Source organism: Corythoichthys intestinalis, chromosome 19 (assembly GCF_030265065.1).
Source record: "Corythoichthys intestinalis isolate RoL2023-P3 chromosome 19, ASM3026506v1, whole genome shotgun sequence".
Classification (NCBI taxonomy): domain Eukaryota; kingdom Metazoa; phylum Chordata; class Actinopteri; order Syngnathiformes; family Syngnathidae; genus Corythoichthys; species Corythoichthys intestinalis.
In genome coordinates, this window is record NC_080413.1 from 21,763,961 (window position 1) to 21,785,589 (window position 21,629).

At 39.3% G+C, this 21,629-nt stretch overlaps 1 protein-coding gene across 1 annotated transcript in view; it reads left to right on the forward strand.

The window, feature by feature from the left end:
• The first annotated feature begins 235 nt into the window (after positions 1-235).
• fut8b (fucosyltransferase 8b (alpha (1,6) fucosyltransferase)) overlaps positions 236-21,629 on the forward strand; it is a 232,348-nt gene continuing 210,954 nt past the window's right edge. Inside the window, exon 1 of the mRNA XM_057822895.1 lies at positions 236-437. The gene's annotated coding sequence lies outside the window, so the exon portion shown is untranslated. The remainder of the gene's footprint in view (positions 438-21,629) is intronic.

The following is a 21,629-nucleotide window of genomic DNA, read 5'->3' on the forward strand; positions in this document are numbered from 1 at the left end:
ATCTTGTTTAGAAAATTGTTTAGTAACTGTTTGGTGGCCAGTACATCTTTCACGAGAACTCACATGGGTTAAACTCGAGAGTAGCCATAGTGACATGGAAGCTGGATGGATATATCATGATATAGCACATATTTATGCAAAAAAAAAAAAAAATAATAATAAAAACAGGCAATCGCACATGCTCAAGTAATTTATCCTGGGGCATATATTATTTTGAAAAGCTCTTTCCGGAAATAGAATTCTCCCCTTCCCTCGTGTACTCTGACACCGGCAGATATCCACAGTCCAGCCTCGCTCGTTCGTACTCTTTATCCCACCGTCTCAGTTTGGCTGCCTATCTTTCCCAGTCATTTTTCCCTCCCCCGCAGCCACAGAGTTTTGCTGCCGCCTCGTCATATACAATCGGATGCCTCTAGAAGCTGGGCTCCCAGGTCCAGGTAAGAAGAGCATTTACCTCTCTATTTGGCGGCCACTGTTTATATGCCATCGCCGGCCTGTTGCCTGCGTCGCTGCCGCGTTTCGGGAGGCAAGAGGCGGCGGCGCAAGGCAACACTCCTCGGTCCCGTTACACGGATACTTATTTGACTCCGCTCCCGGAAGGATGTTCCGCTCTTACCCGGGTACGCTACTTCCCCAATCTCCTCCCCTTTTGTCACTTTTTCTCGCCATTAAGGCGCAGAGCAGCAGGTAAACAATCCAAGTGCATCTGCTCGACTGTCACGTTGTTCGCGTGGGGATTTCTTGTTTATTACCGTAAGCTAAATGTATCCCGGCAGCTACGAGGCGTATAGCGTTTAAGCTAACAGTCTGGTGTGGTTGGCGGTCCGTATGAGTGACCTCCACCCACGCACAGCAGTGTAACTGTATGACTCCCTTTGCCCCTCATTTTTTGTTTCCTACATTGTGCATGCGTTGCTACTGCAAGTGTTGCATGATCTCATCCTTATCCAGGTCAGGCGTGCGTTTGTTGTCATTATGTGGAGGTGTGGTGTCGGTCTGCGCTCAAAAAGGCATTCAGTTGAGTGCCACATAAATCAGTATTTTTGTTTTAAACATCATCAGTGAAGCATTGCAGTCTTGCGTTTTAAAAGTGGCATGAATTGCGGTATAACATTTTCAGTGTATAATATTTGAATACACTGAAGGTTTGGTTGTTACCTTAGACTTATTCGACTTACTGTAATTCGCTTCTTAATAGTACTACCACGTCCACCTCCCAAATGGCCAACAAATACAGAAACGCAATGACATGATTGCTACTCACATCCTCTGGAGCAGTTCAAAATGAACATTTATCCAATAACATGTCAAAAAAAGATGCAAATGAAAGCACTAAACCAGAGGTCCTCAAATACAAATCTTGAAGGTCCACAATTATTTTTTTCATACAAGCATGGGTCCATTTATTAAAGTCGGTCAAGTACAAGGCAGCTCGAAGGTAGTAAAGGTGCTTTTCTTTTTACCCCAAAAAAATACCGTGCGCATTTTGATTAAAAAAAAAAAAAAAAAAGATTAAAAAAAAGAATAAAAAAGATTAACAAAACATTTTCTTGACTTAAAATAAAAAAAAAAACAAAACAAAACAAAATAAACAAACATGCAAGTACAATGTTTACACATGTACACTAAATAATTGACAAGATATGTCATTAAGGTGCAAACAATAACTATTGACAGTACATTTTGTAACTGTAAAAACCTGATGGACAAAAAAGAAAATGTGCAAGTAGTACTGTACATGTTCACATGTACAGAACATAAATGACAAGCTCCATATTTTAGGTGCTAACATAATATTTATTGACAGTAACTTTAACTGTAAAACACTGCTCAATGAGAGAAATGGCATTTGGGCGTCACAAAGCTGTTTAGTCACATCATCAGCCAGTACGTCGGTGCGTCTTGTGGTTGATGAATCTGGGAGTAAGATTTGATTTTTGTTGTCATATCCTCATTTTCTTTTTCTTCGAACATTGCTGCCATCACTTCAGTCATACACTCTTTTATTATTTCTCTATCAGAGAACGGCTTATGTTTGCCCAACACTTACGGCACCCTGAGTGAGCGCTCTGTTGCAATTTGTTGTTGTGTCATAGATTTAACAATAACCTTCCTTGACTCTTGATATGACTGCTTCAACCTGCCTTCTCAATTCGGATTTAGGAGGAAACTTCTCTACAAAAGGGCTGTGCTCTTTAACATAATGGCATTTCACATTTTCACTTTTTGTCAAAGCAACGGTCTTGAAGCATTTAAGCACATAGGTTTGGTACTTGCATTTGGTAAAATGGATGCATATTTGTCAGTCCATTCCTCATTGAAACGGCGATTTTTGTTGTCTACTTCTCTTTTCTTGGTCAACTTTGAGCATGCCATTTTGTTAGATTCGGTCTTCTACTGGTGGCAAACAGAAAACAAACCGATTGCAAAGTGCCATGCTAGCAGCATGCATGCTCTCTCAGCCAATCAGCGGATCCATGCAGGCTCTCTCAGCTAATCAGCGCATCGTTGTCTTAGAGATGACAACAGAAGTGGGAACTGAAGACATTTGACTAAAATATAGCTATAGAATAGTAGCGCATAACGATAGATCGGTGATTCATACAAATAATATATGTTTTAAAAAAATATATATATATATATATTTTGTGGGGGTGTCGGGTGCCGTTTGCTCTGGGTCCGCAGAGAGGTGTGACGTGGTCTGGTCTTGGACAGCTGTCCGCTAATTGAGGACCCTGGTACTATACAGTATAGCAGTGATTCTCAAAGTGTGATGTACATAACCACTATAGTGGTTCACCCATTCTCACATAACAAGACTGTGATCGTGTTTTTCCACAGGTTCTTTACTTTCTGATTACTGTGGTTGATTTCTGTCCATCTTTTATGTCCTCAAAAAAATGTGTTGGTCAGGAATATAATAAAAAGTATCAAGCAACAACCTCTTGTACTCATTTCAGAGCTACACCAAAAGTACGTTATGTATACCATTGGTTATGTTTGTTATAGTAGGTAGGTACACAGCCTGATAACTTGATTTTTGTGCCACTTGAAAACATCTTCTTATACCACTATTAAAAGTAGTTAATGTGTAACCTTAAATGTCATATGTCAAGGACCCCCTGTAAATTGGCTATTCACCTTTAGCTATAAGGGATGTGTGATGGATGGCAAGGTTATATGTGGGTGGGTAAGTAGGACTGATGCAGTTTGACTTTATAATCAATATTCCTTAACATCCAAGTGTGTAGCATAAAAAGAATTTAGGTGTTTTATAATACACCATGGAAGCACAGAAGAGTAGCAGTTAAAATGTCTGCCTTACAGTCAGGATGTTATGGGATCAAATATTGTCAACTGTTTGGAATTTGCATGTTCACAGCCTGTATTTTTTTTTATTTGTTCTGGACAGACTGACTACCTTTCCCATTCGGAAAACATGCAGTCAAACTGAATGTAGAATGTGAAAAGTTGTCCGTCTGCAAATTCTAGTATGTTAGATGGCGATCAGTCCAGGGTGTAGCCTGTCTCTTGTCTGAAGTCTGCTGGGATTGGCTCAAACGCTCTTCATGTTCTATGAGGACTAATAAAGAGCAAAAGAAAATAGATTGATGGTTAAAAAAAAAAATAAATAAAAAAAAAAAAAAAAAAAAAAATATATATATATATATATTGTTTGTTTTTGTTTTGCACACATTTTGTTTGTGATAGGGAAGTTTGTTCACATTAAGACCAAAAATGTGCATTTTATTAATTTCATTTATTTATTTCTATTCATCTTATTTTGTATTATACACACATACTGATGGCAGGTGTGATACAATAAGCATATCCTGTGTTTTGTCGCTATGCCACTTCTGTATTGTGATATACCGTAATTTCCCGAATATAACGCGCACTTTTTTCCCCCCAAAATCAACTTGTAAAATCATGGTGCGCACTATAAACGGGTACATGGATGGAGACAGAAATATATATTTATCATATAGTATATGTGTATATATATATATATATATATATATATATATATAAACCGATTTTTTTTTTTTTCTATTGACACGGCCACGTTGTGTTGAAGAAACGTATGCGGCGATCCGTTGCCGACCATTACGTTACGTGACGTCACCATTTTGTTTCGGTAATACTTCACTCTGATCGGCCAAATGATTTCGTCTGTGTTAAATTCTGCTTTTTTCACTCTTCATAAAGCACAGAATTCAGTTTCTTGAACTCATTTGAGTCAATGTTTATTGCAGCTCCGCAACTCGGACCATAACAAATGTAACAACAGACTTCCTGTGTGTGTCTGTCAATTATATCTGTCCCTCGGGAAATTCAAATCCAAATAACAATATTTCCTATTGTTACTGTCGTGTCGACAGCGATGAGCTCTCTCGGATTTCCGACTTACGTTCTCACTTTCATTTTACCGTATCAATCCATGGAAGAAACATTTATTCATCATGATGAAATGAGCAAGTTATACAGCAGCCTTTAAAAGAAAAGTCACATACGTTTTGTTTTCTCCTAGATTCTGGTAAGTTGGAGAAGTTGTCAAATCATATTACCGTAAATATTGTCAGTTTATGGTAATGTTTTGAACTACCAATATGCTATGCTTGTGCTGTGTTTCACCAGTCAGTAAAAGGACATTTCTGTATCTGTATATGAGCTCTGTTTTCTTGTATTCTTCTATTTATTGGTGCTAAAATTAGGGTGCGCGTTATAAATGGGTACAATAATTTCCCCTAGATTTTACAAGTAAATTTGGGGTGCGCATTATACACGGGTGCGCCTTATATTCGGGAAATTACGGTATTCTATTTTTGATTCAATAGTGGTCTTCTTGTCCCATTTGTGGTGGGATCAAGAAATAACGTATACAATTTAAAAAAAGGAGTTTTTTTCTTTTGATGCTCCTTGAGCTGAAGTCTTGTGCATGACTGTCTATTCACCAGTGCTGCACCAAAGGTGTATTTTTACCCCCAAAAGAATTTGTATGTCTACATAGTACTGTACGGTAGTAGAAAACTCTCAAATGTATTCAGAAACACCACAGAGACTATCTTTATTAGTCTTTGCTTGACAGCGATCAGTCAACCAATTGTCAAACAGTACCACGATGAGCTGATTGTATTTCACTTGTAAGTTAAAATAAACTATTGTACTCTCATCTGGAATGATGCCTTAGCAGTAGAAAGTCAACACCCATCGAAACTGATGCATCATTAATGTTATGTAATAAAGTCCACCCGGATAACGTGAAACAGACTTATTAAGTTAGCAGCCTTAATCTAGTTATGAATAAGTAAACAGTCGCACATATTGCCAAGATCAGGAATCGTCTCAACTCACCTGTGTTATTTTACAGAAAGCAAAGATTGCTATCATCTTCTACATCGACCTTTTCTAGTTCACACTCAGCTAATAGGAAAGACCAAGCGTGAGCCTGTATGTATTTAAAAAAAAAAAAAAAAAAAGCAAATAATTACTTTGCAAAATGCAAATAATTACTTTGGGACAGTTCATTCCCGGTCGCATAAATTTTGATGAAGCACTTAAAAGCAAGGACTTGATTGGGTTCCTCACTAAAAATTACAATTTGCTGTGCAAATTATTTGCCTTTGTTTTTCCACGTGGGCTGAATTAACACTGTAGGACAAAGTGGGCAATTCTGTTTCAATGTCCTTACTCTATTTTCATGGAATGACCATTTTGATATCAAAAATCCTATGGTATCGTGAGAGGTTCCCAACACTAATAATTTGGAACACATGAAACAACCCATTTCATGTTTAGACAGCTGTTGACTGGCAGTGACATGTTACTCCATCTTTCCTCTTAAATTTTGACTAATGACTATATTAAACATATCAAGCATGTTTTACCTGCACAGTTGCATATCAAGCATGATATTAAATGATTTGTTTTAGTTTTATGTGCATGAAACTGTACCTTCTATTTTCTCAGCTAAAGCCAATCCTTTGTTAAGTTCAGTGCTCCAATCCTGCACCAATTGGAGTCATATTTAAAATAGCATTTGGATTTGTTTTTCATTTCAATACTGTCTGCAGTACCAGCTTGTCACCAGCACAGCAGGCGCCTCTGTTTGCATGAAAAGACATTCTAATTTCAAGCGTCACAGTGTTTTGACTCGGTGTACTGTGTGTGTCTAATGCTTGGAAACACAAACAACACTTTTTTTGGAGGTGGGGGGGGGGCGGTCTTGTGCTCCAAAAATAACTAAATTGGAGACTATGCAAACTGTGTAGGGAACATGGTAATATAGGAAGAAAACGTTTGGGGGGAATTGATATTTGTTTGGTTCTATTGCAGCTATTGCTGTTAAATGGGGCTCTCGTGTGTCTCATCCTGTTATGCACAAGAAGAAAAAACTCAATTGGTACATATAATCTCATAATATTTTATTGAAATAATAATGTACTTCGTCTTTAAAGAGCCATTTTAACCCTTGAAATACATTATAAATAGTCTCTCATATTGCTGTTTTATTTGATATTCTTCAGGATACCTTGCCCATCTGCCAAGTGGGCTGTTGTTGTTGATCCAAGGCACCAGACTGCAGCCTTTCAGAAGGCCAATTCCATAGGAAGCGCCTCTGTGCCATCACTCTCCTGCTCTCATTCTTCCAGAGGCCCATTATTATCAGCATCGTAAGACAGAGTGTCTGTGTAGTGGTCGTAAGAGCCAATCAGAGGGTGTGTGAGGGGTAGGTTTCCATGGAGAAAAGCGAGCTGGGTCTGAGAGTACTGAATCCCATTTTGAGACGGCTGGCTTTATCCAAGGTGATGGCATTCTCTAGCACGGAGGCAAAAAAAAAAAAAAATGTCCCTGTAGGCTGATTTTCATGTCTGATTGCCTTTGTGTCTCACTGCTATTCCACCTGTCGCGTCTACTACTCCAGATTGATTCAGTTTGGTAGTTAAAGATAAGGAAGCCTTTTATTTAATGGCTAAATATTCTCAACCACTAAAGCAGAATTCAAGAGAGTTCAACTTTTTTATGCCCCTTTCCCAATGAAATTAGTGGGTCAACGCGCGTTTTTTCCAAGCCGATGCAACCCACTAGCAATTGGCATTTGGCACCTTTCCCATTGACAAAAAAAAAAAAGCTGTGTCTTTTTTTTTTTTTACCCGTCCAACCCCCACCCCTCCTCAGCCGTGCGTAAGGTTACGTGACGTCACCACGCTAAGTGTGACCGAATTCATTCAGTTCAAGGAAGTAAACAATGCAGAGCAACATGGAAGCCTCCTTTCCGTTTGTGTTCTCTGTTTTCATGCTTTTTATTGCCCTCAAAATGGTCAAAATGCAGCAAAGGATCAACAGTCTGCTTGTGCTGAGGCAACGTAGGCGACGTGAATCTTTCAGTTTGTTGATGATCTGCCTTGGCGTCCGGTCGTAGCCTCAAGCTTTTAATTTACCAGCAATATTTTTATAAATTGCTGTGTCTCGCACGGTCCCAGACATCTGTCACTGAATCTCCTCTTCTCCACGGATGAAAAGGAGCTGGCAGGTCTCATCATCTTTCCAATGCTGGGACATGTTGTTCAATGTAGTGCGCTACTTGTTCCTTCTTCTTTTACTAGCTTTGTTGTGAGCATCGACGTAACTACAGTTGTGGGGCGTGTTAAATGGGAGGCGACTGGCACGTTGTTATGACGCATCATGTAAGAGCCTACGTCACCACGTAGATTAGGGTGTTGACTGTTGACCCGGGGTTTTGCTTTCACACTGCATGATGATCAGAGCCGAGGTGATTTTAACGCGGGTCGCTTGGCGGGTTGATTGACACGGGTCGAGGCTGGTTGCTGCACCTTTTCCACTGCCACCAAAAGCCGATTGTTAGTGGGTTGACATGGGTTTTTTGGCCAGTGGGAAAGGGGTGTTAGAGTATGGTATGGTTCCCCCAACCAATGATACTCGGCCGCAGTCCATTTGAGAAAAAAAGCTGCAGAAAGAGGCTGAACAAATTTTGAATGGGGAGGCGAACCCACAAGCTGAGGGAATCATACACATTAATGTTGATGCAAGTTATTTTTTTTAAGTTCGACTGGGAGTTAATGGTAAATAAGTCTTTGTCTGGCTCATAAATTTTATAAATCTGACTGTCAGTGCTTCACCAGCTATGAATCTCACTACATGGCACTGATATGATGTTAATTTTACTCACTGCTGGATGGAAACATAGCTCATAACCAATGTGACCTTAGTTTTGCAAAGAAGAGAAGTTGAAGCTATCACAACTTTAGATACACCGGCTGGCAGGATGTTAAAATGTGTATTTGTTTTGAGAGCAGTATAGTGCAGTCCTCGCAGCTGTTGTGACCTGTCAGGGGTTCTGAGTTGGCTGGTCCCCTCAAGTGTGCTGCCCCGGTACTGTTTCGTTGCAGCCTGTGGTGTCCTTTCATCAGAGTGGATTTTTGTGAAAGCGTTTGCAGGCTTATGTGTGTTTCCTGAGGAGTTATGGCTGCTGCAGCTGGCAAAATGGGCCTTGTTTTTCCCCCTTTCCCTATTTGAGATGTCCAAAAATACGCCTAGAACTATCTAATTGTTGTATGTTAATGTTCCTCATTTCTACGTCTTTTCTTCCTCATTTGCAGTTTACAGAATTTGAGTGTACTGTGCGTGTGCTATTTTGTGCTTGGATTACAGGCATTTTTAGCCAAGTGTCTTTAAATACAAACAACAGATGTTCTCTTTTTTAGTCATTAAATGTAGTCAAAGAATATGCCTAATTACAAAAATTCAACTTACAACATACAATTCAAGTATGGAAAAACCCTGAGCAATGTTAGATGCTTTGGGTAGGGCTAAAAATATAATAGGAAAGCCTGCAAAAGTACCGTATTTTCAACACTATAAGGCAGGGGTGTCCAAACTTTTTGCAAAGGGGGCCAGATTTGGTGTTGGAAAAAATGTGGGGGGCCGACCTTGGCTGACGTCCTTTACGTAGAACAATATATTTAAGGAAATTTTAGCAAGCCATTTTTTGTGTCACATTTGCAGTATTATTATTTTTTTAATTAATAATTTCAACAATCTCGCAACTAGCCTTTGAGGCGTTCTCTTTTACTCTCTGGCTCATGCGAAATACTGCTGCTATGAAATTAAACTAGCTTCAAGTTGCTTCAATTTCTCGCTGCGAATCATTCCTGTAATCTTGTCGTACATGTCAGCGTTTCTTGTTTGGTAATATCGTCTCACATTGAACTCTTTAAAAACAGCGACTGTCTCTTTGCAAATGAGGCAGACACAGTTGTTGCCTATTTTAGTGAAGAAATAGTCCAATTTCCACCTATCCTTGAAGCGTCGGTCGTCGCAGTCAACTTTCGTTTTTTTGGTGATAGTCGCCATTTCAGAAAATTGGAAGTAAGGGGTCACATGGGGAAATGTTGCTTAGAGTGCTGCTGCCTTTTAGTTGGTAAATAAGGAGCAGCATTTAGTGTGTAAGCTACTTCATATGCTGGTAGCAGTACAGCCGACCAATTTATTAAGTCTGTGTGCGGGCCAGACGTTACTGATTTTATGACAGAGGCTAGGGGCCGGATGAAATTTGAACACGGGCCGCATTTGGCCCCCGGGCCGGACTTTGGACATGCCTGCTATAAGGCGTACCTTCAATGAATAGCCTATTTTAAAACTGTTCATGTTCCCAAGTCATGATCTCAATACCAAAATAAAAAAATGTGATTATTTATTCCTGATCCCTGGTTCATCTTTGACACCTGAGCAAGACCAACAAGGACGCGTAGACAAATTCAGCGAAAACTTAATTTATCCGACAGGAGTGCATCATCTACTTTGTATTCAATACACATTAGTCCCCATCCTGATATTGCGCTGCATCCATCCATCTTAAAACTAGTTTAAACACTTCATCCATCATTGCAGCATTTTCAGCATGGGAGTGTCATGGAAGCACAAACCCACTAGTGGCATCCACGGTTGGGTGGCACATAAATACGCTGGGCAAAAGAGGCAGATGGTGACAAAGGGAAAATCTGGGGAAAAGAGCAAGGTAATAATTGGGGCAGCTGCACAACTCGAGGCACAAATAGTCACATCATACAGTTCTCTTTGACCCTCTCCACAGTAACCCAATAAAAGAATAAATTTCAATGCGGCCAGAGACCCAGATGCTGACCAGTAGGATCAGTAGTAGTCCAAAATTGGTCTGCACGCAGGACACAGAATGCACAATGACAGAAAAGAACAAGACTCTGAGCTCACATGACAGAATGGGATCATTTTACACACTTGGTTAGAAAGGTTGTGTGACAGGCCTGACTCTTGTGTGCAATGGTTCAGAACTATTATACTGGTCTCAACAGGATGCCAAAATTCTCTGCACCCTCTTCACTTTTATCCGCTCTTATGAGAACAACTATATTGACTGGCCTCTATTCGAGAATGGAATCTGAGTAGGTATTGCGTCACCTGCATAGAATCATCACACAAGTCTGGGAAGAAATGAACTCCTGGGACAAGGTGGAACCTGGGTCACAAAGAAAGCCCTACATTATCTGTTTCACAAGCGCTGTGGGCTTTTTATGTCCGGCTGCCCGGTGGTTTTGTTTGTCATGTGGAGGGTGTTTGTGATTTTTAATGGCAACAGTGTTGGCACCCGGGGGGTAAAAACATCTCTGACCTCCACTGAGAGGTCAGAATTCTAGCTGCAATGAGCAGCTCCAAAAGGAATTCAGCATTTCATTTAGCATTAAAGCTTTCTCATATAAGGGACATTTTTTTCTACGGAGTGGAGTGTTTATTGTCTCTCTTCAACAAAGATAAGTTGTTGTATCTATTTTTAACTCTCTGTGTGGCATATGGAGGTACTGTTTACCACAGGAGACTTTTTGGAAGCTTTTTGAGGATTGGCTTGATTGGATTTCAGTGGCTGGATCACTTGACCCAGCGTGGTGCTGTGAAAGATAGCAGGGAAACAATCAGACTGCGAGCACAATAAATGTAGGGCAAACTCTGCCTTTGTACCCAGCAGTCACAAACATTCACCGAACAGTGCAGAACTTCATGAATGTCATTTGACAGTATTGTGGTTATATAACACAAAAAGTCAAATGAAACGCCGTCAGGTTTTAGTCTCCGGTCATTTAAATGTATTCATGTGCAACGTTATGAATCATAAGTGATAAGCAGCCATCGTCTCCAAGCATTAACTTTTAAAGGGACGCTCCAGTGGAAGTCAACATTAATAAAATATGTGATTGGATCAAAGAATTTTCGATAATGAAAAAAAAAAAACACTTATATTTGATAATGCTTCAAAGAAACAAAAAATAAGGCCGGGCCATCAGGTCTCAGACGCTATAGGGCTGTCCACTGACTGTGCTCAAACCACGCCCTGCTCAAGTGCCAAATTGTTATCATCGCTTGTTAAAATGTAGATGATACTTGGTTTTGATGTTTTTCATGTCTACAGAACTCAATCTATCATGCCAGTAAAGCTATGTGAAGACGGGAAGTATCTATCTAGGCGAGGCCTAGCGTGAGCGAGACAGCCGGCCGGTGGTGAGCAGTGGCCCGGAAGCCCACAGGCAAGTGGCGGCTTGTGCATTAGGGGCAGCAGCGGAAAAATTACTACCTCCATCACCAAAACACATCTTCTGTCTATCGGGTTCATATGTGTTTTATGTAATGTCTTTGTGTAATAATTCACGGCATAGCAGATGGACGACCCCATTACATAAAACACTTATGAACCCTACAAAAGATGTATTTTTGCGACAGAGGTCCTAATTTTTCCGCTGCTACCCCCAGAAGTAACGCTAAAAATTTAGCGGATTCTTTTGTGCATTCAATGTCGGCCGGTACTGCACATGACACCACTGCCTGCCTGCCACGCTGCATTGTTTAACAAAGCCCAAATTACTTAAAACACACATGCATGCGAGAGATTATATACTGTATTTGGGGGATCAGGGGCTCTATTTGTCAGGACGGCTTGATGGCAAATAAATGAGGAAGCTGCAATTTTGCCGGACCCACAGACCCACGCGCTGACTTCTTATATAGTGGAAGGGATGAAACATGTGTTTTAGGTGATGTCACCCTACCCCCTTTTTAGTCCCGCCCCCGAAATCCTGTTATCTCTGACAATAAAGAGTTTATTAGAGAGATTGAGTACTCAGTTATTCTCGGCCGATGCCCATGTTTCCAGCAATTATCTTCAAACATATTCTATATATTTAGAAACAAATTACCAAAAAGAATGATGTGTCCCTTTAAATAAGGATTGGGATATTGGTTGTGTAATACAGTGGTACTGTTGTACCTCGACATACAATCTCTTCGACACACGATCTTTTCGACATCCGAAGTAAAATTTGACTCGCCATTTTTTTCTACATCAGACGACATGCTCGAAATACAGATGCACGGCGGATTTTCTTGTTAGAGAAATCAACACAGGTTCCAAGAAGGTTAGTGCAGTTGGTGAAACAAGGAAAAAGGTGACGCTTAACCATAAAATGAAGATGGAAATGATAGAAAAATATAAGCGTGGGGTGCGCATCTGTGAACTTGCTCAACAATACAGCTGTAGAATGTCTAAGATCTCCACAGTCCTCCTCTGACTTCTGTTTGCCAGTCTTTATAAGTTAAAGTGACACTTATTATTGTGGTAACATCACCAAAGAAATCGCCAGCTTGTCAAGTTTTTATCATTTACATTAGAACTTGTGCAACACAACACGCCTACTGTCTGCCACGGATGACGGTGTTCTCAACAAAACATTAAAAAAAGTGAATCTTGACTGTACCTCTCCCTCTCTCTGTCAAGTCAGCGACGTGGTGCGTTAAGGCAGGGGTCCCCAACCTATTCCACTAAGGCACACTGTGGGTGCAGGATTTCATTCTTACCAAACAAGATGACAACACTTTTTCCCCAATCTGGTGTTTTACAAGTGCAATCAGTTGATTGCAGTCAGGTGTGGCTTGTTTTAGCAGAAGCCTCATTGGTTCAACTGTCTCTGCTGGATCGGCTGGAACAAAAACCAGGACCCACAGTGTGCCTTGAGGACTGGGTTGAAAACCCCTGCGTTAAGGTACAGCACGCAAAACATGTCTGCCTCATTAGAACCCGATTCGTTACAGTATACAGGAATAATTATTTTATTTTTCCATTTATATATATATATATATATATATGTATATATATATATATATATATATATATATATATATATATATATATATATATATATATTGCTATGTGTAATTGCCATTTGTAGTAGTACCAGCAGTATTTAGTAAGGATTTAGTGTAGGTTTTCACTGCGTGAAACGAGTTAATTAAGTTATAATATATAATTATTGGAAAATTCTGCTAGACATGCGACCATTTCAACTTCCAAACATGGTCCTGGAACGAATTATCTTCAGATGTAGAGGTGCAACTGTAGTTCTCACAACTGACTTTTGTTCAACTAGCATTGTATTGATTGTCAATACATTCTTATTCACATTGACCATATTAATGCTTGGCAACAGGTCCTTAGTTATCAGGGTTATGCAGTCCTGCTGTTACCCTGACAAAAATAAATTTGTTTAGTGGGATGGATTGTACCTTCCTAAAACTGTAGAATACTGATTGTCAAAATAACCTTTTTGTGCTCTACTGACATTTTAATGCAAAAAATGTTGGATGAATTGTACAACTGTTTGAATTGTCAACTGGCAAAAAAAGGGAAGAACTCAAATATAGAGTAATAGCACAGCAGGGATTACAATTTAAAATCAATATTGCAGAGCAGCATTACGGGCATTTGTTGTACCAAATCAATTAAAAGTACCACAACACAGCTTTCATTCAAAAACATGACAGTTGTTATTCCCTCATATTGTCTTTTAAGATGCTGCTAGATATTGAGTTTGTGCCACTGAATATCCACTTACGAGGACTTTCTGGGGTTTGTTGAAAAGCATTCTGTTAAATGTGAAGATCACTGCAGACTAGACTCAATTAAAAACAGCAGGTTTTGAGAGGTAATGTTCCAACACAACATATTAAAAATGAATGTGACATACTTTAAAGGTTGCATACATATATCACCTCTTTTTTAGGTTTAATACAAAATATTCAAATCAGATTGATCATAATGTGACATGTGATTGACTTGATTGTGGTCTACAGTCTCAAATTCTTGAATGGCATCAGCATTATTGCGATATAATTTCCCATCGCAAGGAACTCAATTTAAATTCTGATTTGATTACCTTCATAGATTTTACTTGAAGCTGCATCCCCTTTGGATAATTGTGAGAATGGGTCCCACTGGACCTGCCAATGTCTATTGTTGCATTGTGATATTTCTTGGTACTAGGTGTTCTGTTTACCCTGAGAAGTGTCTTTCCCCAATAGCTTTAGTATTGATTGAGCAGTAAAGTAAATTTATAGTGCTAATAAAGCAATATTTGTTCAAAGATATTGCATTCTGTAATACAGAAATATCAATACGAGTCCTGAACTTAAGTTGGGATTTGTAATGTCTACAATGTGAATTGTTACAGGTTGTCGCTGTCATGACAACTGTTGTTGGTTCACAATCACGAGGGCCACAATGTTTCCTCTAAAACAGGGTTCGCTAAATCCGGACCTCTGTGCCACTTTTCCTGTCGTGTTTTCCATATCTCCCTCCTCCAACACACCTGAATCAAAATAATCAGGATCATTATCAGGCTTCTGGAGAGGTTGCTGATGACGTAATCATTTGATTCAGGTGTGTTAGGGGAGAGAGACGTGGAAAACAAGACAGGAAAAGTGGCACCTAGGTCCGGATTTAGTGAACCCTGCTCTAAAAGTAGCAAATTGATTTGTGTGTTTTACCCACACCCATATTGCAGACCTTTATGGTTTGGGCTTGCTGAAAGAGATTAAGACAAAAACAATTTTTTAAGTTCAGTGGTCAGGTGTTGCAAATATGTTCTGAAAGATCTGATGGTCTCTACGAAATCACACAAAATGGGGGAAACACAGTCTGCAAAAGTCCTGGTAGTGTGCTATTTGTGATATTTTTTTCAATTCAACAATGAAGTGGCAGACAAACCATTGACTTTCACTTTTTTATTAAAAACTTAAATATACAATTGAACCTTGAACACAGAGTAGCTTTGAGAGAAAGGGACAAATGCAATCTACCCGCCAAAAATAAAACAATATTTAGGCTTCACCCAAGTGGATGGGAAACATGGTGGTGCCCGGAACATTATAAAGTGGGGAGGAAAAGGTCGCTGGCATCATCTAGGGTTTGTTCTAGAGATGTCCCTGATCACATTTTTTTGCACCCGAGTCCGCCGATACTGAGTCCCGATCCCTTACCGAAAAAAAAAAAAAGTTTTGTGGAAAAAAAAAAAAAAGGGAAAGGGAAAAAAATTAAGTTCTAAATATGTTACAGTTCTGTACTGTTTACAGTACTTCCTCTTCCGCTTTTTCCGGGAGTGTTACAAAGTATATAGTTTTTGTTTCTTTTGGCAATGCCATTGTATTTCTGGATTTTGTTACTTTTTAGCCCTTAAAAAAATAAAATAAATTTTAAAAATTAATTAAAAACCTGATCAAGTGGCGCGATCACCCTGATTTCCGATCACGTGATCGGATTGGCGACATCTCTAGTTTGTCCAGTTCTTTCTTTTTTTTCTTTAGTCGATAGTAACACAACAAAGGGCCCTCTCATACTCTGTGACTTACCCCCATCTATTCCTCAAAGGCTCTTGTTAGGCCAACTTTGTTTTTTTTCCTCTAGAGGTCATGGGCTAGAAAAATGTTGACTGGTACTTTACAGCTGGGCAAGATTTGGGGAAGCAAATTTGTTCAGCGCTCACCCCTTGTCAGTCAAAGTTTACAATACCGTATCAGTGTGTTTCCATTGCACATCCAACTACCACAGTAGTTTTCAAAATGACCTTTAGTCCCTTTTCAGTATCTGTCTGAGTGGCAGCTTTGGCATTTACCTATGGCAAAGTCCTTGGAAAACCAGCAGGGGACCGTTGGTATCAGGCGTAGCTGTCATGTAGCCTCATGGGCGTCTCATCACACTGTCACCTTCTTCGCTCTCATTTTTGTCCTTATCCTGCACACGTTTTCATAACTGAGTAGCTTCAAACAAACCCACTATTTTATGTAATTTTATCCTAGCACTCTTTTGTCCATTTTAAACAAATTCTACTACATTACTGTCTATAGTAGGCTAAATGACATTACGTGAACATTGCTGCTGCAACAATGTCATGTGAAAGCGGAAATTTGTGAAGCTCAAAGACACAATTCTTAGTTTTTATAAATGGCAGATCTGTTGTAGGCCCATTTTAAGTCCCTGTGTGCCCCCATTTAATCTAAAGTATGTAATATGATAAGACTAGAGTGAAGTTAAATTTATTTTCAAGCTTCCCCGAATTGTGTCATGTCTTTTTCCAGTGATGGTGATATGAGCGAAGCTATTGTAACTGTGAATGTGTAACAGACAGAAAATAAAACTGTAAGTACCTATTAGAACGGAGTTAGGTGTGGTCAGTTTTACTACATGCAATGACCTGAGTGTAGAAACATGGCTAATCCAATTAATAAATTATTAATAATAAAGAGAGACAAAAAGTAGTGATTTATACTAAAAAAATACAGTATTTTCTTTAGCATTTAGTGGCATCTTATAACCAATCAAAGAAGACACTAATGTGATTTGTAGAACAATGGTGGAAAGCTGAATTCAGAGCTCTGATGCCCTTCAGCAAGTCATCCAATGGCCCTCTTATGTGCTTGTTTTGTGAGTGAGATTCAGATGTCATTTATGAGTATTGATTTAAAAAAAAGAAAGAGCAGAGTTCTGTCATTAATCTAATCTTGAATAGTTACGCACACGCAGGGACTGAATGAAATAAATCAACTCCTATGACAAACCTAATTATCAAGCTTACAAATGCAAGGCACAGTGTGTTATTATAAAGGGTTGTAATTGTCCTTTGTCATTAATGAAAAGCTACAAAGTCTGTCTTAATTTGAGGGTTAATAGCATGCATAAGATTTTTTTATTTGTCCTCTGGAGGATTAAAGTTACAGAAAGATCATTGGTCAGCCACGTGAGTGTCAAGCTTCTCTAAATATCCTTTTCCATTGAGATCCAAGCGTGTCAAATGTTCATACAACATCCATATTTTTCTATCAACAAACGTATCTCTACTCTCCTCTGGCTATCTGCGCTCTAATTGAGATCGTCTTAAATCATGTTTATCTCAGAGGCAATGTTGCACTTGCAGATCAGTCTCGTGGATTAGCATAACAACAAAGGATAGGCTTTGCTTTAATTCCACTAACTCTTGACCAAGCTCCTTTTTCCCCCTGCTTGTCTGTTGGTCATGTGAATTAGCAGTTTGTTACAACCAGAACCCCACACTTCCCTTACTTCTCTCCTTGCATCATTGCTTTAGTGCTTTAAAAGTCATCCCAGGCTAAAGCCCATAATTGTTATACTTTGTCACCTCTAAATAAACATAATCTAAAATAGTTATGAAATTTCGTTGCTGATGAAAGATATTTCACACTTCAATTCAATGCCTGTCATCATGGGGCTTGAGTTTCCAATTGTTCATTCATTCATCTATGGTGCCACAGGGGTGCTGGAGACTATTCCAGCTGACAACAGGCATGAGTAGTTGCCGGCTAGTCGTAGAGCACATAGAGACAAACAACCATTCACACACATTCTCACACCTACAGACAATTTGGAGTGATCAATCAGAGGACTATGCATTTTTGGGGATGTGGGAGGAAGCCGGAGTACTTGGAGAGAACCCACGCAGGCAAGGCGAGAACACGCAGACTCCACACTGGGTGGCCAGAGCCAGGATTGAACTGTCAATCTCAGAACTGTGAGGCGGACGTGCTCGCCACTCTTTCACCATGCCGCCCAGTTTCTAATTGTGTACTAGGGATGTACCGAAAACAAAATTCTTGTCCGAAACCGAATATTGGAAACTAGAGGCGGGAATCTTGGGGCACCTAACAATTCGATTACGATTCAGAGGCTACGATTCGATTATAAATCGATTATTGATGCTCCCCCAGGCCGCCTAGCTATTAGTTGCCTTTAATGTTTCGTACATTAGTTACAAAAATTTTACAAAAATACTCTCAGGCTTAAATAAACTACTATTTCAGTATCAAGTTTACAATTCAAAACAGTAAATAAAATACAGTGGTACATCGACATACGATCGCTTCGACACACGACCTTTTCGACATCCGACGTAAAATTTGACTCGGCATTTGTTTCTACATCCGACGACATGCTCGGAATACGACGACATGGCAGCACTGCAGACGAATGCACTGTGGATTTTCTTGTGTGAGAAATCAACACAGGTTTCAGAAAAGGTTGGTACAGGTGGTGAAACAAGGAAAAAGTTGACGCTTACCTTCTAAATGAAGATGCAAATTATAGAAAAATATGAGCGTGGGGTGGGCATCCGTGAAAAGGCTCAACAATACATCTCCACGGTCCTCCTCCATCCATCGTTCGCCAGTCTTTATAAGTTAAGCTGACAATTCTTATTGTGGTAACATCTCCAAAGAAATCGCCAGCTTCGCTACATTTTTATCATTTATTTCACAACTTATTCAACACAAAACGACTACTGTCTGCCACAATTGACTGTGTTCTCAAGAAAACATTGAAAGTGAAAGTGAAACTTTCAAGCTCACCGCTCTCTGGCACGTCTGCCCCGCCGTGCGTTCAGGTACAGCAAAAAACGTCCGCCACATTAGAACCCGATTCGTTACATTAATACAGGAATTATTATTTTTATTATATTATTCCGATTTTGATTTATAATTAATTTGTTTTGCTATTTTTAATTGCCATTTGTAATCGTACCGGTATTTATTCAGGATTTAGTGTAGGTTTTTGGGCTGTGGAACGAATTAATGGAATTATAATGCATTCCTAAGGGAAAATCCTGCTCGACATACGACCATTTCGATTTACAAACAAGGTCCTGGAATGGATTAACTTCGTATGTAGAGGTACCATTGTACTCAAGTCCCCATTCTGTATCAGCAGCTTTGAACTACATTCAATTAATCTAATGTTGTGAATCAACTGTTAAAGTTGTTAAAATTTGCTCCCGTTATTCCATTATTTCCCTTCTGTCTACTTTCGACATGTGAAAGCTTTAAAACTTTTTCATCATTTAAAGATAGATTCAAGTCAAGATTTTGCCGATTTAGGAATATTTTAGATAAAAAGTTAATTACGTTCGCTCGGAAGGTCCGCTACAAAACAGCCTTCCAGAGAAGTCTACTGCTTTAAGATGGCGGCTGTTTACTAACGCCAGCGAGTCTGTCATTACACATCTAGTTTTCTATACGTGTGCTGCTAACGCCGCCGAGTCTATAATTTCGCATCTAGTTCTTTATACATGTGATATCTACCGTAGCATTATGTTGGCGTAGTTTGTTGCGGCTGTCGGCCGCGGTCGGATATTTTTTTAAATTTTTTTATTTTTTTATCTAGCAGCATGAGATGAGCTAGAGCCGTGAGTTGAGAATTGATGCTTACCCTCGGTCCGTTCCTCATTGCGTCCCGAAAACCGCGCTGTGTTTTAATTCCGCTTTACTTGGCATATTTCAGTAATTGGAACTTGGATGTTTGTGAATTGTTCTCGAATCGTCCACGGCCGAATCGTGAATTATCTAAGAATTGGAAATTTTGCACACCTCTATTGGAAACACTTGGCCAAAAAAATTGAAAACCGAAAGGCCGAAATGCATAAAATGCCGTAGAAATATTATTTTTCTTTTTTTTAGATTAATTTTTAAAATGATTTTTTTTCATTATTTTCTGATTAATACACTTTGCCTTGGCATTGGTTGTACAACCCCGGAGGCTCGAGAAATTTAGTTTGAAAGGAGCTAATGGTAATGAGCGCTTTGTGGCAAACTCTGAAAGCGTCCTATAGAAGAGGTGCTAGCGTCGCCATAGCATTCTGTTTGCACAAGTCACGGCCGATGAAACCTTGATAAATGCGCTTTTTTGGAAGTTTGGGACACTCGAAAAATGGCTCTCACGCCTCCAACTGCAAATCTAAATAAAATCTCTATATTTCTATGATACCCCAAACTGCGGAATGTTGTCTGTGAGAGAGTAGTTTTGCTTATCGCTCTGTTTTGATGACATCATCACAAGAGGACCACAGTTCTTCACACTATTAGGTGGTAAAATGATGGTCTTTTAACCAAAAACCAAAAATGCAATTGTGTCTACTTTCGTCCGAAAGTTTTCGGCGCCAAATTTTCGGTCACATCTGTAAAAAAATACGCAAGCAAATGCATGCTTAAATTTGACAATTGTTTTGTACTCTATGCTATTGGAAAGCAATTTAGTCTAGAACAATGTGTTTTTGATTTTTTCCTTACCTGAAATAAACCCACGTCAGCCTTAACTTGTTCATACACGCTAGTGTAGTCAACTATGATGTTGTTTACAAAGTGAATAAGGCCAGTGTGATGCCTTGCCAAGGTGCACTGAAAACTGTATTTTACCTCAAACACTATACTTTACTATCATTTCAAAGCATTTACCGGTAGGGTCACAGAGTTAGAATTATAGTTTGCTTCGTGAAACAAGTCTTTGTGTGTCAAATTTTGGTTTGCTACTTTGTTACTAGAGCTGGGAATCTTTGGGCACCTAACGATTCGATTACGATTACGATTCAGAGGCTCCGATTCGATTATAAAACGATTATTGATGCACCCCCCTCCTTTTTTTTTTTTTTTTAATAAAGTTTTGTACATTAGTTCCAAAATTGTTCAAAAATACTCTCAGGCTAAACCAAACTACTATTTCAGTATCAAGTTAACATATAGCAGTAAACAAATATACAAAAATAACATTAAATAAAAAAACTCCAGTCCCCATTCTGTATCAGCAGCTTTAAACTACATTCAATTAATTTAATGTTGTGAATCAACCGTTAAAGTTGTTAAAATTGCTCCCGTTATTCCATAATTTCCCTTTTGTCTACTTTTGACATGTGAAAGTTTTAAAACTATTTTAAAGATAGATTCAAGTCAATATTTTACCGATTTAGGAGTATTTTAGATAAAAAGTTAATTAGGTTTGCTTGGAAGGTTCGCTACAACAGCTTTGCAGGGAAGTTTACTGCTTTAAGATGGCGGCCGTTTACTAACGCCCGCATCTAGCTTTTTGCAGATTTGCTGCTACCGCTACCGAGTCTATAATCCATCTAGTCCTATATAAATGATATCTACCGTAACATTATGTAGCTTAGCTGTACTTGTAGCAGCTTTTCGGCAGCTGTCATGTATGTTGTTGTGTTTTTTTTTATCTCGTGGCATGAGTTGAGCTAGAGCCGTGAGTTGAGCGTTGGCATTACCCGAGGGGCCGGTTAATGAGAAGCATAATGTTTAGCTACTCCCGCTCCGTTCCGTCCCGAAGACCACGCGGCGCGCTGAGTGTGTTGTACTTCCGCTTTACTTGGCATATTTCAATAATCGGAATTTGGATGTTTGTGAATCGTTCTCGAATCTTCAACGGCCGAATCGCGAATAATCTAAGAATCAGAAATTTTGCACACCTC